The sequence below is a fragment of the Asterias amurensis genome, chromosome 4, assembly GCF_032118995.1.
Source record: "Asterias amurensis chromosome 4, ASM3211899v1".
In the NCBI taxonomy this organism is placed as follows: Eukaryota; Metazoa; Echinodermata; class Asteroidea; order Forcipulatida; family Asteriidae; genus Asterias; species Asterias amurensis.
Genome location: NC_092651.1, coordinates 21,619,501 through 21,636,347, shown reverse-complemented (window position 1 = coordinate 21,636,347; position 16,847 = coordinate 21,619,501).

Genomic DNA, 16,847 nt, shown 5'->3' with positions numbered 1-16,847 from the left:
TCAATCCTGTATCATTTCGTTCAGGAGAAACACGGTAAGAAGAATTCAAAATAATTTTGTGTTTTCCTCTTTGTTGACAATCTACATATTGGGTCTAAACATAAAAGCAGCCCGCTGTGGTTTTATGAGGATCAGTGAATATCTCGAAGCCTTGAGACAACTCTATCGTGTCCTCATCTTTTTTGTTTTATGGGGCAGTTCTCGCCTCATCAACCACTTGTAGACGTCATGTTTGCATCTCGGTGGGAGCTATTTAAAAGGTGAATCACGTAGTGTCTCTAAGCCGTAAGACGTGACGAATGGTTCGCTCGTGTTTAATGTAGTTGTTGATGAGACCTTTTTCACGGTGCTCTGAGTAACATCTGTCCAATATTTCTTGGGGGGAAAACTGCTCGGATGTGGAGAAATCATCCCAAGGCAAGCCAAGGCTCTCGTGAAACAAGGTAACATTGATAAAGCACGTGGTCAACATCTGTCACTTTCAAATACCAGGGGTCGATTTCACAAAGAACGTTGGGACTAGTCCTATACCAGGGGTCGATTTTACAAAGAACGTTGGGACTAGTCCTAGGATTAGTCCTTGCCTAGGACTAGTTCTATGAGATATTAAAAACGTAAGGCTAGTCCCAAGTTATAACTCGTTCTAACTCTTAAGTTAGGACTAGTAACCTAACTCGAAACAAGACTAGTCTTAACCCTTTGTGAAATCCCCCAAGGACATTCTTCAAAACATCTATGGGTCAGACTTCCCCACTCAAATATTAAAAGACTTCAGACCTGAAGCCCTTCTCGGACATCTGAAAGCACACAAATTTGCTGAACAAGGGTTCTTCTTTCATTATTCTCTTGCAACTTTGATGATCAAACGAGTCCAAATGTTGACAGATTTGTTTTTTTTTGACAATATTACCAAAGGTGTCCAGTGCCTTTACAGCAAATCGACCAGAAGGACTTTCCCACACGAGTCTGTGACTTTAGAGGGGGCGGAGCAGAGGGAGGGGTAATTGAATATGGCTTCAACCCCGACTCATGAAATCACTCTCTTTACGCACTGTCTGAACTACACATTATCGTTTATTGTTTCTCCTCTCACGCTTTCACTCAGCTCCCTGTTCCAACCAATAATTAAATCCCAACCTTGTAAGAGGTGTTCAGTTTTATTGCGGGATTTTTCAATTTCAGTTGGATTTCTTTATCTCTCGTCCGGACAAGTGAAAATTGATGTAATTTATGTGGTGCGCCATGGACGAGCTGGTTAGGGGGGAGGCTGATGGTCAGTCACTCGGCAGGTTGTTAAATGAAATGTTGGTGGCCAGAGCCATCGGAGGAAATCATATTAGCAGACGAGTGGGTGATTGATACGTGATTAGGGGTTGCAAGGCGGGTATTTTTTACTGCGTTTTCGCGACTTGCTGTTTTTTTACGACTGGTTATCTTAAGCGGTGAAGATGTGAAGGAGGTGTAAGGAGATAAGGTGGGATTGTTGCTGCACGGTGGGTTTTATTACTCTCATGGTTGCACCGTTGAGGAAGGCACCTCCTCCCATGGCTGTTACAGCACACCGTGGGTTTTGGGATCAGATGCGTCTGAGCTTCGTTTTGACCACAACTCAGTCTCGTGTATAAAATCTCATGATCAAGCCTCAAAGTGGTTCCTTCTGTTTCAACGATAGTCACGTGTGAAATTTAGCACCTTGGTATGGTAACGTTACTCTGTTAAAGGCAGTGGACACTCTTGGTAATTACTCAAAATAATTATTAGCATAAAACCTTACTTGGTAATAGTAATGGGGAGAGCTTGATAGTATAAAACATTGGGAGAAACGGCTCCCTCTGAAGTGACGTTGTTTCGAGAAAGAAGTAATTTTTCGCAAATTTGATTTCGAGACCTCAGATTTAGAATATGAGGTCTCGAAATCAACCATCTAAAAGCACATAACTTCGTGTGACAAGGGTGTTGTTTCTATTATTATCTCGAAACTTCGACCACCTGTTGCGCTCAAATTTTCACAGGTATGTTAATTTATGCATATCTTGAGATACACAATTACCAATGTCATACTTTTCTGTGCTAAGCACGTTTAGTGCTTACAGGCTTTGTGAAATTTGGTCAAGTTTAATGACGATCGTGTGTTACAAAGAAAATACGGCTCCATGCCGCACAGTGGCGTTACCACGCTGGGACCTAACGCTCAGAACCCTTGCCCCCTCCTTTTGCCACCCGCTCCTTTGACACCCCTCCCCTAGCCACCAACTGAGATTTGTCTACCATACCACTGCAAAGAGCCATGGCAGACATCTCTTGTTCGTTCCAATTTTACTCAAAAAGAGAGACACAGAATGAATTTCACTCTCAAAAGAGCGAAACTGACACCACTCGGACAAGAGAGTGACAATTCCGTTCCTTTACATTTTAATGGCACTGGTCACATTTGGTAATTGTCAAAGACAATTCCCACTTGGTGTATCCCATCATATGCACACAATAACAAACCTATGGCATTTTGGGCTCAATTGGTCGTCGAAGTTGCGAGAGAATAATGGAAGAAAAACACCCTCGTCGCACAAGTTGTGTCCTTTCAGATGCTTGAATTCGAGACCCCAAGATGAAGTCTCGAAATCAATTGAAATATTTAAATGAGAAATTACTTCCTTCTCTAAAACTACGTTACTTTAGAGGGAGCCGCTTTCACAATGTTTTATACTACCAACAGCTCCCCATTGCTTGATACCAAGTTAGTTTTTATGCTAACTATTATTGAGTAATTACCAATACTGTAATCGCCCCCCCCCCCCTAAAGGCTCTGGACACTTTTAAGGGGGAACCAAATACAGTTCTGCACATGACGTCATGCTTTCCAGACTCCAATGTTGGCCACACATTGAAACGTCATTAACCTCGCGCGATCAACATCGAAACCAACAGTCCTCGAAAGCTCCTGCAGAGTGTGGGTCAAAGGTCAAGTTCAAGCAACTCTCTTCTAACCCCAACCCGTCACCATTAAACATTAACACCAAAGTGGCCAGCAACGACCGTATAACTCATCGTCAATAAACCGGGCATAAAACATAGGGGCAATTACCGTACAAAAATACCGCGTGAAATACTCAATTATTCAACAATCGGCCATCGGAGACCAACACTTCCAACTCGGTTCCACCGGAGGATAAATTCACCCCAAGTTTTGATATCATTTTCCCGAATTGTTCTTTGAGCCTCGTAAACATTTTCGTGAAGCGAGCATGAGAAAAATCCATCGCAAGCTCGCAGCGTAAATCACCAGAGTGTTTACCGGTTTACGATGGTGTATAGTGCCCCCACGGGACACGGGTAACCTTGCTGGTCTACCGTTCATCGCATCTCCTTCCCGGGGCCAACATCCCCCATGAGGGACGTTTACGAAACCTCCACCAGCAAGACAACTTTTTTTTTAGAACCTCTTTTCTTTTTTTAAATTAATGTTACCACTGAGATGTAATAACTCATGTTCAAGTGAAACATAGTGTTTGGGATCAGGATAATGAGTCCCGTGGGCAGAGGATCAGTTGAAGGCGTGAATGCCCTACTCGCAATGTTGACCTTTGACACTCAAAGACTGCCGCAATGTTGACCTTTGACACTCAAAGACTGCCATGCCCCAAATCTCCCGACACTTCATAATAACGGTTAACTTTCAAACTAAAGATTTACTAACGTGCTCCACAGCGCAGTGCTGGTGTGTCGGGCCATGTCGAACACCCACAAAGACTACCGGCAAGTCACGTCCCTTAGTATACCACGAATGTATCGGCCAGTTCCGAGAACTGCTTAGTAAGCAAAAAATAACCCACTCAAATTAATAAGAGCACTTGAGATTTTGATAAATACTGTGGTAAGACTGTGAGCTGAAAATGGTTTCCCAAAAGAAAATGTTGCAACCAAATGTAAGCACATCAAGACGATCAATGGGCCAAACACAGGGCCAATTAAAGGCAGTGGACACTATTGGTAATTACTCAAAATAATTATTAGCATAAAACCTTACTTGGTAACGAGTAATGGGGAGAGGTTGATAGTATAAAACATTGTGAGAAACGGCTCCCTCTGAAGTGATGTAGGTTTAGAGAAAGAAGTAATTTTCCACAAATTTGATTTCAAGACCTCAAGTTTAGAATTTGAGGTCTCGAAACCAAGCATCTGAACGCACACAACTTCGTGTGGTGTGACCATGGTGCGACAAGGGTGTTTTTTCTTTCATTAATATCTCTCAACTTCGACGACCGATTGAGCTCAAATTTTCACAGGTTTGTTATTTTATGCATATGTTGAGATACACCAACTGTGAAGACTAGTTTTTGACAATTACATTTTTTTAATCCACAGTATTTTCCAAAAGAAAATGTCGCTAAACACAGACGGTGTTTGAGTCACCCTATACTTCATGCAGCACGTATGATTTCGCTTTACTTGTATTTATCTTTAGCAGTTTAAGGCAAAGTATTCCTTTAAAAATGTGGAAGTATACAACAAAACGTACTCGCTTCAAAAGGTGGTGTCAGGTTTGAGATATTTAATGACAGTGGACACTATTGGTAATTGTCAAAGACTAGTTTTCACAGTTAGTGTATCTCAACATATGCATAAAATAACAAACCTGTGACAATTTGAGCTCAATCGGTCGTCGAAGTTGCGAGATAATAATGAAAGAAAAAACACCCTTGTTACACGAAGTTGTGTGCTTTCTGATGCTTGATTTCGAGACCTCAAATTCTAAACTTGAGGTCTCGAAATCAAATTCGTGAAAAATTACTTCTTTCTCGAAAACTACATCACTTCAGAGGGAGCCGTTTCTCACAATGTTTTATACTATCAACCTCTCCCCATTACTCGTAATCAAGAAAGGTTTTATGACGATAATTATTTTGAGTAATTACCAATAGTGTCCACTGCCTTTAACGCCGACGGGGTGAAAATGTCAACGCAAGAAGAATAATCCCTAGGAATACACAGTCTGAGAAGCGTGGCCCGGCGCAGTAACGCTTTTCAGATGTAAATTGTGTTGCAAAAAAAAAATGATGTATTTTATCATAACCACATTACTTCGAAGTGAAATGTTCTTCAAATGTTGTTGTACTATCGGCATCTTAAGACAAAATAAGAAAGGGGCATTTTGAGAAATGTTTGTTTTCAAAATGCTTTATAATATCAAAAATTGCTGTAGGCTTTTAAACAAACTTTTTGTTTGCCATTAAGTTAAGGAGTAATTACCAAACGTAGGCCAATACCTTCACTTTAATATAAATGATCGGTCATGGATTGTTGATGATTTCATCCATGAAACCACCACTAGAGGCATCTTAAGACAAGAAAAGAGCATCTTAAGACGAGACAAGAGCGCGTCTTAAGACGTGAAAAGCACATCAAGAACATCAATGGGTCCAACACTGGGCCCAATTAGCATTGTCCTTAGATGAATCCACAGTATTTGTGCAAAGGTATGCAAAATCCATTCCCTTCGAACAAAAAAGTTGTGATTCCAGCTGGATAAATAATGTTAACAGTCTGACAGGTTAGACATCGGTGTATAATGACGGCCATTTTAAGTGTTATCCATACACGCTTGTTGACTATTTAGCCTTCATGGGAGTGACACTAATTTGTCGGTATAGAGAGGAATCAGTTAGGTGACAACCATGGGGCGGGGGGGTTAGCTTGGTCTTAATATTTTCTTACCTTGAAACCTTGGTCCGACTGTTTGCGAGATGTGGCTACGGCTAGGCTGAAACTCAGCAGTGTGTGTTATGGAGTTAGGAGACAAAGTCATAGCCATTAAGTATTATTTGAAACTTTGCATGGTGGAAATACGATATGGAAAGGTTTGCGGTAACACCATGTAATGACTATCTCTAAATGAGTTAGGGTGGTTCTGAAAAGAACCGTTGGTTTCAACTCGACGTTTTGATCAGTATGCTATGATCGTCTTCAGCATCAGAGTCCAGCTTTCTCCAGACGACGATCAGAGCATACTGATCGAAACGTAAAGTTGAAACCAACGGTTCTTTTCAGAACCACCCAACTCATTTAGAGATAGTCATTACATGGTGTTACCGCACACATTTCCAAATCATAGCCCCTTTGATAGCAAACTTCACATTTTATGAAGTTCACAAACACATGCCTTAAGTAATATTATAAAGACCGTGTACACTTGTGTCACACAGATGGCAGCGATGACGGCTCCAATATTTACATAAATACAACTTCAGACCCCAGACGAAAGCGCGATTACGGACCAACTTTCCTATCCCACCAGGTTTTCATCTTGCCTTTATAGAAGGGCACACTTCGTATATCATCTACTTCAACAAAAGTTAATAAAAGATTGGAATATATCCAGTCGGTATTAAACGGTTAATCAGTTGGTACAAGCGCAACTTTCTATCAAAACTTCTCTCAGTTCAGATTAAAAAAACGCTAGTTTCGTGTCCAACCATCATCAACAAGTAAACAATCACCCAACTGGAAATACAAGTAGCCTTCATTTCGAGACGCAATCTACTTGACTGATGACAGATATCACATGATCAGTGAAAGATCCAAACCAAACCACTTGAAATGAGACCGTTTAGCAGAAACCCGATTCCACTGTCTGCATTTCCCGCCAAAAAATCACGTTGACGCGCCAAAGTGACTTTTGGGGTTTTTCATCGCTGACCCGACGAGTGACGAGTTGGGACTGTTTCGTTGATTGAGACGTTTGATGTAAAACCACGATAACGTCTTCGGTAAGTGAACAATGAAGAATGTAAAAATGGCTGATTAAGTTGTTGGGTTTAAGTGGTGTTATTTTAATACTTTTTAAACAAGATTTAAGGTTTGTATTTATGCAATATCCAGTTTGTTGGATGTTTGTTTGTTGATTTTATTCAGAATCGCCTACTCCAGAACCCAAGTGCAACTACCACCAAAAAAAAAGGTTTGGGAGTTTTTGTCTGTTCTGGTTCAACAATTAACGTATAAACAAAAACAGCAACCTATTGTGTAAAGGCAAAGTATAGGCCATATACGTGTTTTTTTGTGGAACCGTTCAACGTTTTCATCCTGTAATACATGCATGTACAATAAATCTTAAAGACACTGGACACTATTGGTAATTGTCAAAGACCAGTCTTCTCACCTTTGAGCTCAATTGGTGGTCGAAGTTGCGAGATAATAATGACAGAAAAAACACCCTTGTCACACGAAGTTGTGTGCTTTCAGATGCTTCATTTCGAGACCTCAAATTCTAAATCTGAGCCCTCGAAATCAAATTCGCTGAAAATTCCTTCTTTCTCGAAAACTACGTTACTTCAGAGGGAGCCGTTTCTCAAAATGTTTTATACTCTCAACCTTTCCCCATTACTCATTACCAAGTAAGGTTTTATGCTAATAATTATTTTGAGTATTTACCAATGCCTTTAATATGTGATCATTTCATTTTGGTTTTTAAGATATGCCGAAAAACCGGAGCGAGTACATCCACGCATGAAAAAAAATTCCTACTACTAGAAATACATGCCAATCTCAAATTCAAATTTTAGAGCATTAAACCTCAAATCATACCCACATTTCTTTATACAATCATAAGTTGCTATAGGATTCTATTAAAAAGTGTGTATTAACCAACGTAAATAATATTGTACTCGATGGACCATGGTGCTCTACCAATTGAGCAACATTGCCCTATTTTATTTTGTTGATATCTAGCTTAATAAATAAAAATTGGAAAACAATGATTTCAGGAAGTCTTCAAGTTAACAATTATGTTACACCAAGAATTCAAATAACAGGAAATCATGTATTGTGTTTCTCTGCTTACAGGCTTCTGTGTACTACAAATTGATGACATTTCAACATGTTACTTTACAAATCAATATTGAAATCAGGGGGAGACATGAGTAAGTTTAAGACGCGTATAGGCCCTACAGCGAGAACATGCCGCCCATTCCAAATCAACCTTCCCAAGTTACAGCGATCTTACATGACTGAAACACGACTGAACTGTGTAGTAGGCCCTACTCGTATACTTTACTACTTTTTTGATGGTATCGTTCTCGTTACTCGAGTGCTACTCGAGTACTGTTTTGTCGAGTTCCGTTTTTGTTGGTACTCGTACTCCGAGTACTATTAAAGTATTTATGTTTAGGGTAGGCCTATACTCACACTCGGTACCCATACTTGATGGTACTGTTAGTACTCGTATACTTGAGTACTACCCGAATACAGTTTTGATGGTACTCGTACTTGAATCGTATACTCAAATAGGCCTATTACATGTATACAAGTAACGTGATGGTACTCATACTCGTATACTCGGCCAGCAAAATACTCCTCTCGGTAAATCAGCTACTCCTCCCCTCGAGTACTACTCAGCCACCCATAGTACTCGGCTTGATATTCGAGTAAAAATTACTCAAACTCACACTCAGTCTGTGAACGATTTATCTGTCCCACCCTTAAGTGAACACGAAGACATTATTCCAAGTCCACGAAGTGGAGATCCATTTTGAAATAACTTCTTACCTTCAATAAAGTTCGAAGTTCATGAGCCGCGATAATGCAGTTGGGTAAAAAAAAAGAAATTGTTTGACGAGCTTGAGTTTCACCAACATTTATTGATTTCGTTCGACTCCTGACATCACTGCTATTTCTTCCGTTCTAACAATCTGTTGAGCTTCACTGTAGGACTTACTGTCTGCCTCGCAGAAATCCGATATCTGTGAGTTGTGTTTGACTATAAAAAGCCATACACTTTCTTTTTTAGAGCTGCAATAGATTCGTTTTTCCTCCTCGTTCTTCGTTGAGTCATTCTGACAACTACTCGAGACTTACGATTAGAGGCGGGGTGTGTAGATACTCAGAGCCCACGACGGGTTCAGCTAAGGTTGGGAAAGTCCAGACCCATACTTGGCACTTCGCAAAACAAGCAGGCCAGGTCATGGAACTAGTAGAAGAAAAAAAAACTTCCTCTTTCAAACACGGATTGAGGATTATAAACCAATATTTTAGAGAGAGGAATAATTCAAGAGGAAAACTCTTGGATGTTAGGGTTCCGCCTTTTGAACGTAGCTAACGGCCGAGTGTTCAAACCGTTAGATGTTAAGTATTTGCCCGTTGGGACTTTGCGCTCACGCGGTCTGCGATGTATCGTTAAAATGTACTTAAAGCTGCGAAGTGTGAATGACTCATTTGATAACTTTTCACTGAGCGGTTTACTGCATGTTATTTATCTCAAATTTACACCACAACGTATAAAACAAAAGTGTGATTTCCCACTTCTACTTGGATTTGTCTCGAAGTATTAGTTTAATTATAAAAACAGTTTCGATTTTATCAGTGTATACACCAACAGTGCTATAAATCAGCACAATAATAGTGAAAGATATTTCCCGTGTTATTAAGGACTTTTTTGTTTGTTTGTTTTAATGAACAAAAACAAAATCACGACGAAATATTTAAACTGAACTCGCCGCAAAATACTTCGATGACGCTCCTGGCTGTGTTGCAATAGTCTTCACTAGTACTGGACGCTTTTCATCTGCAATATGATTTCAGTAAAACAGGAACGACCTTTACTTCTATCGAGAAAAAGGCAGTCGGGCGAGGTTTGCTGTAGAAACATGTATAAATCTCTTTTGAGTAGTGTTGGCTCTGAAAAAAACAGGTTGTTGACAACTTAACGTTTCGATCAGTTTGCTCTAAACGTCTTCAAGATAAGCAATGCAATTGATGAGGATCCGAAACTACATTAGAAGTAAACACATCTATCACCGAAATACAGACATATCTCACTCATCGGACCTATTATGAGTATCAGTTTAATAATGACCATAAAATCTGGCCAATACCAGGGATTGCTGTTTTGACCAACAGAAACAAAACAAAACCACCAACTGCGATCATCACGGCGAGACACTCGGCGGCGGGTCTCTCGACGAGGCCAGCAACGCGACGACGGGCTGGAGCGGGGGTAGGCGAAGCGCCCCATCGCCCGGTGTCGGCTCGCTAAGTAACAGGTGCACCATCACGTCCAATCGGGACTTAGCACTAACGGGATTCCCAGAGGAGTTATAACCAACGAAGGATGACCCTGAGCGATGTCTCTTTACCGCGTCTCTATACCGGAACCCACCCATAAAGTTAGGGGGTAACAAAAATGGAGGGCCATCAAGTTTGCTGTCTTGGTAAGACGCGCAACTGTTTCTTTGAGTTGATTGGTGGTGAGATTTGTTTGGTTTTGACATGAAATAGTAAGACAAACCACTTAACTGAGGAACGAAGAAAGTGTTTTTGTCATTTTGTAGGATCATATAAATTACTGGAATCGCTGTGGACCACCAAACAATGACGCCTTACCGGATTATTTAATCAGAAATCAGGGTGTTTGTTTGGGGACTGATTACTCCTTCAAATTCCAACGTAAACCAAAGAATGCAAACAATATTATGTGGTTATTCTTTTAAATACAACTGCATTTGTATTTTCGATAAGTGCACTGGGTTCTTTTACATGCGTTACACAACACATGGGATCAACGGTTTACGTCCCATCCGAAGGACGAAGCAATGGTTAAGTGTTTTGCTTAAGGACACAAGTGTCACGGCTGGGGATTCGAACCCATACTCTGGTGATCAGAAACACCAGAGTTTGAGTTCAGTGCTCTTAACCGCTCGGCCACGACATCATATTAGAGAAGAAAAAGGCACGTCCGACTTAAATACATTACCTTAAAGCCTAGACCTTTCTGGTTGGGCGAGCGAACCATTCGATTGTTTTAATCATACACAAAACAAAGTGTAGATGTATACAATAAAACTAATATGTGAACATTACATTTCAAAAGGTGGTCGCATAGATATCACTGAAGATCCGGATTGAAAAAATATTATGTCAACTCAATGCAAGAACAATAATCCCTGATAGGAATAAACAACTGGCGATAACGCTTCTGCGAAAAGAATCAAATTTCGGGACATAAAAACATAACCACATAACTTCGAAGTGTAATGATCCTCAAAATGATTTACACTATCGAAAACTGCTGTGGGCTTTTATCGAATAGTTGTTATTGCCATTCATGTTACGAGTTATTGCCAAACGTATACCTTCCCTTTAAAGGCAGTGGACACTATTGGTAATTGTCAAACACTAGCCTTCACAGTTGGTGTATCTCAACATATGCATAAAATAACAAACCTGTGAAAATTTGAGCTCAATCGGTCATCAAAGTTGCGAGATAATAATGAAAGAAGAAAACACCCTTGTCACACGAAGTTGTGTGCGTTAAGATGGTTGATTTCGAGACCTCAAGTTCTAAACTTGAGGTCTCGAAATCAAATTCGTGGAAAATTACTTCTTTCTCCAAAACTATGGCACTTCAGAGGGAGCCGTTTCTCACAATGTTTTATACCACCAACCTCTCCCCATTACTTGTCACCAAGAAAGGTTTTATGCTAATAGTTATTTTGAGTAATTACAAATGGTGTCCACTGCCTTTAAGTAAAGCAATTGAGAAGTTGGGCAACATTATTAGAAACACTCTCGTTACTTCATGTCGTACTTGGGTAAAGGTGAGTAGGTATACACAATCAAACCGGGGACCTATAACAAAAGAGAGCAATAGAGTCCACGATTCTGGAAAGGTCCACAGTTGGAAAACATGTACAAAACCAGTTGGAGCTGTTGCAAAAAAGGTAAGAATATAAACAAAGGATGGACAACAATTTGAGGTCCACTGTTGCAGTTGCAGGCGTATATGAGTGGCTCTGAAACGAGTCTTACACTCGTATTGAAAAAATTTCCACTATTTCTCCTGTACGTCCACGCTTATCGATCTCCAAATATAGGATTCAAACTGCCTCTAATCTTGGTGGTCTAATTGGTAATTGATTTCGAGAAATCAATTTAACAAAACATTTCGACCGTGACGAGAAAACCAAAATCAGAAAAGGAGCGTTTTTGAGAATAGGTCGAGTTATCTCTTCTATAGTCTCGTTGTCTTTCAGATAACCGAGAGACGTTTCACCGTTTAAACACCCAACAAACTTGAAACGTTCAAATGTTCACAATATTGGTACGATTGAAAATACAAACGTTTACCTTAGATTTACTGAAAACGTCCATGGTGTATAGGTGCTCATGGTGAAAAACTCCTCTTGAAATATCTTTGCCTGAAATGACATAGTTTATTAGAAATGAGTCACAGTTTTGCTCTCACAGTAAGTTTTAAAATAGTAAAAACAGTGATGACATTTTCACTATTTTCTCGTGACTCCATTGACTGATTGAGGTAAAATTTTCATCGGTTTGTTACTAGGCGTGTTCATGTGAATGTGTCAGACTACCCGATCAGGGAGCTGGTCTTTGACAATTACCAACGTTGACCAATTAACAATGGTGGCCAATTACCAATTACCAAAGTTGACAATTAACAGTGTTGTCCGAATATAAATTACAAATGTTGACAATTACCAATGTTGGCCAATTACCAATGTTGGCCAATTACCAATGTTGGCCAATTACTGGCCAATTACCAATGTTGGCCAATAACCAATGATCAAGGCTATTGTAATCGTAGGCATACAATATATTTTTGTTTCAAATCGTCAAATGTTAATATATTATTAATAATTGGCCCTCCATTCAATTAAATTTTAAAAGACAATTGGGTTATCCTAAATCAGGCAGATTGAGCAGCTCCATGAAAAAAAAATGGTTCCACCATGCAAAGTTTCAAACCCTACTTATTTATTTGACCTAGCACTAAGTATTTCGTGGAACGGATGAAATTAATCTCCTCCAACCAAAGGAGGAGGATTCTCAGGGAGTGCCCAACTCGCCTCTTACAACCCGTACGGTAAACCCCGGTCGCTCCTCACGACCATCCACAAAGAGCCGGGGTTTGACAACTTTATCTCCCGACCACTCTTCGGCTTCGCCGCGGTGTCTGGAAGGCGCAGACGGCTACCCTAAAAGATCACCAACAAACAATGCAAGGCCGACCAAATAAGCGATTTGAAGGATTTGAAAGCGCGCTTAATTGCTCGTGTGTTGCTCAATTTGGTGGAAAACAAATTGGGACTAGGCCGAAAGGAGTATATGGATATTTTGTCCAATAATCCCCACCCTTGGGCCGTTTGATCGGAGACGGGATTTGAAAAACTCTTGAAAATGTGGCTTTATCAAAGTCTTGGTTGTGATAATAATTAAGCCGACTGAAGTATAAAGTGATGCGGCTTGACCTAGAGGGACACTTTTGCTGTAATCTGGGTTATTACGAACACTCTGATGGAAACAAATAGCACCGAGCCGCAAGTGCACGATTGCTGACTGAAAGTTTGTTATTTGCAAGTACAGAGTATTTTAGTTGAACGGGTGAGGAGGGGGGTCTTGCGGTTGCCTAAAAATCTTTCCCATACCCCCTCACTCTTCACATGTGTCACATTGGCAATTGCTAAAGACAAGCATCCACACTTTATAATGTGACTCGACATGTACATCAAATAACAAACCTGTGAATTAAAGTCTCAAGAAAAAAAACGTGGAAACAATCCTGAAATGTTTTCAATAATTCAACGATTTAGGTTTAGGTGAAACAGCACTATTTGAAGAGCCATATTAATGAAGGACAACTCTTTTTCGAGTGGTCTTCCACTCTTTTAGATTGAAGTTTGCATCTTTTTGAGTGATTTCTCACTCTGTCCTGGAGTGAAACCCCTCTAAAAGAGTGAATACACCCACCACTCTTTTTGAATAGCCGTATGAGGGACAGCTCGAAATGTAAAGAGTTGTTTTTTCACTCTTTTTACATTTAGAGAGCAGCTAAACGTGGATTTTGATCTTGATGGAAATACTGAGACAGTGTGTTGCTGTTTTCTCAACAACTAGACACCAACAGCTAAAACCTTCACAGTGACTGTTATTGTTATTTCTTTATATGTCTCCCTGTAACTCAGCATTACGTTGACAAATAACAATATTATGGCCGTACACTAAAGTGTAACCCCTCCCTTTTGGGGAAATTATGTCAGTACGAATACAAAAAATGTGGCATGGTTTCCCAACCGAGGATCAATGTTAGAAGTTCCGGGTCACAGTGACCCAGAAATGGTCACGGCCTCTGGGACCCAGACCCAGTCTATTATGAGTTTCTATGCGTGAGTGTGTTAGTTGGTACGGTAGTCTTTGAAGGTATGGACACTATTCAAATTAATTGGTGGCCAAAAAGTTACTTGGTAACGAGCAATGGAGAGCTGTTGATATTATAAAACATTGCGAGAAACGGCTCCCTCTGAAGTAACATATGGTTCTTGAGATCGGAGGTAATTTCTCACTCAAATAACAGAATACTAAAGCACACAAAGTTAATTTGGGCAACAAGGGCGTTTTTCTTTCATTTTTCTCTTGCAACTTTGATGACCCCGGGTCAAAATTTGTACAGATTTGTTATTCAAAATTATGTTTGGATACACCAAGTGAGAATACTGGTCTTTGACTATTACCAATAGTGTCCAGTGCATGCATTTAACCGTTTGCTGATATCTCAATTCTGCCCATAGACACAGAGTTACTATAAACCTGTTTTAACTGATTGGAGCCTGATGCACAACTAAATTCTACTTTACTCCAGTGAATCTAATGAGCCAAATCTAGGCTTATTTATCATGGTCGGATCAAAAGATTACTTCTTCGAAAAACGTTTGATCTAACGGACTCCGTTTTCATTAAACCCACGTCTAAACCTCCCGGCCGCTCTTTTAGCTCAGTCTCCCCGTATTGAATACTGTGTATACTGACGGGCCAGTTTTCCCCGTGTCAGTTTTTGTAATAGTTTAGCGTTACTCCTTTTGAAGCTTTTAAATCGCTGTTTTCCGTTTTTGTTATCAAATTTGTTTACGGGCGATACAGACGCGAACAAAGCGTTGCTTTCACCGTGTGGGCATCAAATCCGGGATTAATGGCATGTTTTGGAGGGATCTATCGCTTCATGATGAAAAGAATTCCGCTAGTCACTGGGCGGCAGGGTGAAAAGACAGAGCGGGGAGAAAGCACTGGGTGGCCCGGCGCGTCGGGACGACTACACACTCCCCTAAACCCCGTTGCTCATTTTGCTGTCTTCGTAAAGGGAGAAAAGAACATTATAACGAGGGCTGGGGTAGTTGCATGACAATTGGCCCTCTATTGTGAGCACATGGAATCATCTTCAGCCTAATCCACGTGTATGAAGGGCCAATTACCTGGGTGTTACTTTAAAGAGTCGCTTGTCCCCTTCAAGAAAGTTAATGACGGGCAACCGCTTTGTTTGACGGGACAGATTCGCCCATTTATTCGGCGGGAGAATAAGGGGGCCATTTTTAGTCGTATCGCTTCACTTAAAATACCAATTAAGGTTAAATTGTGAGGGTTTAATGCCGTGTTTTACGGATGAAATGCAATTCAACAGGAAGTCATAACAGTCCAACGTCGTAAACACGCTCCAAGTAAACGAACAATCTACTTTTTCTTGTTCATTCAAACATTTCGGAAACTGTTTACCATTGGATATTCGATTTGATTGTTGTAAATATTTTCGAACGGGGACATTTTGCAAGATAGGCAGATACCTTAACAAAAGTGTAGAACTGTGTCTGCCCCCCCTACCCCCCCCCCCCCCCAACCCGCCTCCTCTCCCTCTGCTCAAATTAATATTGTTATTCTGGATTCGAGTGGCGAGTGTGAACCGATATGGGCACAAATCCATCTACTGGGATAAAGCCGAGGTTAAACTGATCTGATTAGTGACATGTGACATGTCACTTCAACACAATGATTAACTCTAAATAAATAAATAACGTTTGGTTATTACTTTGAGATTTAATGTCAATAAAAAACATCTTGGTAAGAAGTCTAAGCATCTTTGATAATATATTAATGCTTTTTCAGAGACTTTTTACTTCGAAATACTGAGGGTATGAAAAAAAATTATCACGTTTTATCCCCAGATTTTAAATATAACAAGCGTTATCGGTAACGCTTCTAAGATTATGTGTCAGCCCTTGTTCCTATATATATAGGAAATCTTCCTTTGTGGACATTCTTTCGGTGATATCTATACAAAAAAAACCATTTTTATGTTGGTTTTATTGAAAGTCTTGAAACATTTTAAGAGTTACACAAAGCAAACGTATTACAGACCCGTTAAGAAATCAGACAAACTAAGCCCTGATGCCTTTATCTGAGCTTGGTTAAAGACACTGGACACTCTTGGTAATTGTCAAAGACCAGTCTTCTCACTTGGTGTATCTCAACATATGCATAAAACAACAAACCTGTGAAAATTTGAGCTCCATCGGTCGTAGAAGTTGCGAGATAATAATGGATAAAAAAACACCCTTGTCACACGAAGTTGTGTGCTTTCAGATGCTTGATTTCGAGACCTCAAATTCTAAATCTGAGGTCTCGAAATCAAATTCGTGGAAAATTACTTCTTTCTCGAAAACTATATCATCTCAGAGGGAGCCTTTTCTCACAATGTGTTATACTATTAACAGCTCCTCAGTACTCGTTACCAAGAAAGGTTTTATGTTAACAATTATTTTGATTAAATACCAATAGTGTCCACTGCCTTTAAATGCAAAACACAGTATTCAAGTTGCATTAAATAGAAATAATATATTTTTTTGAACATTTATAATTGACATCAACTTTATTATAAATTGATATATTCAAGGATATCTTTAAAACGGCAACTTATTGAATAACTTTCACACACACCCATGTAACACAGCTCCATGATAACACATCCTGTGGTTGCACCAAACATTCTAGCGTGAACGTACATTTTGACATTT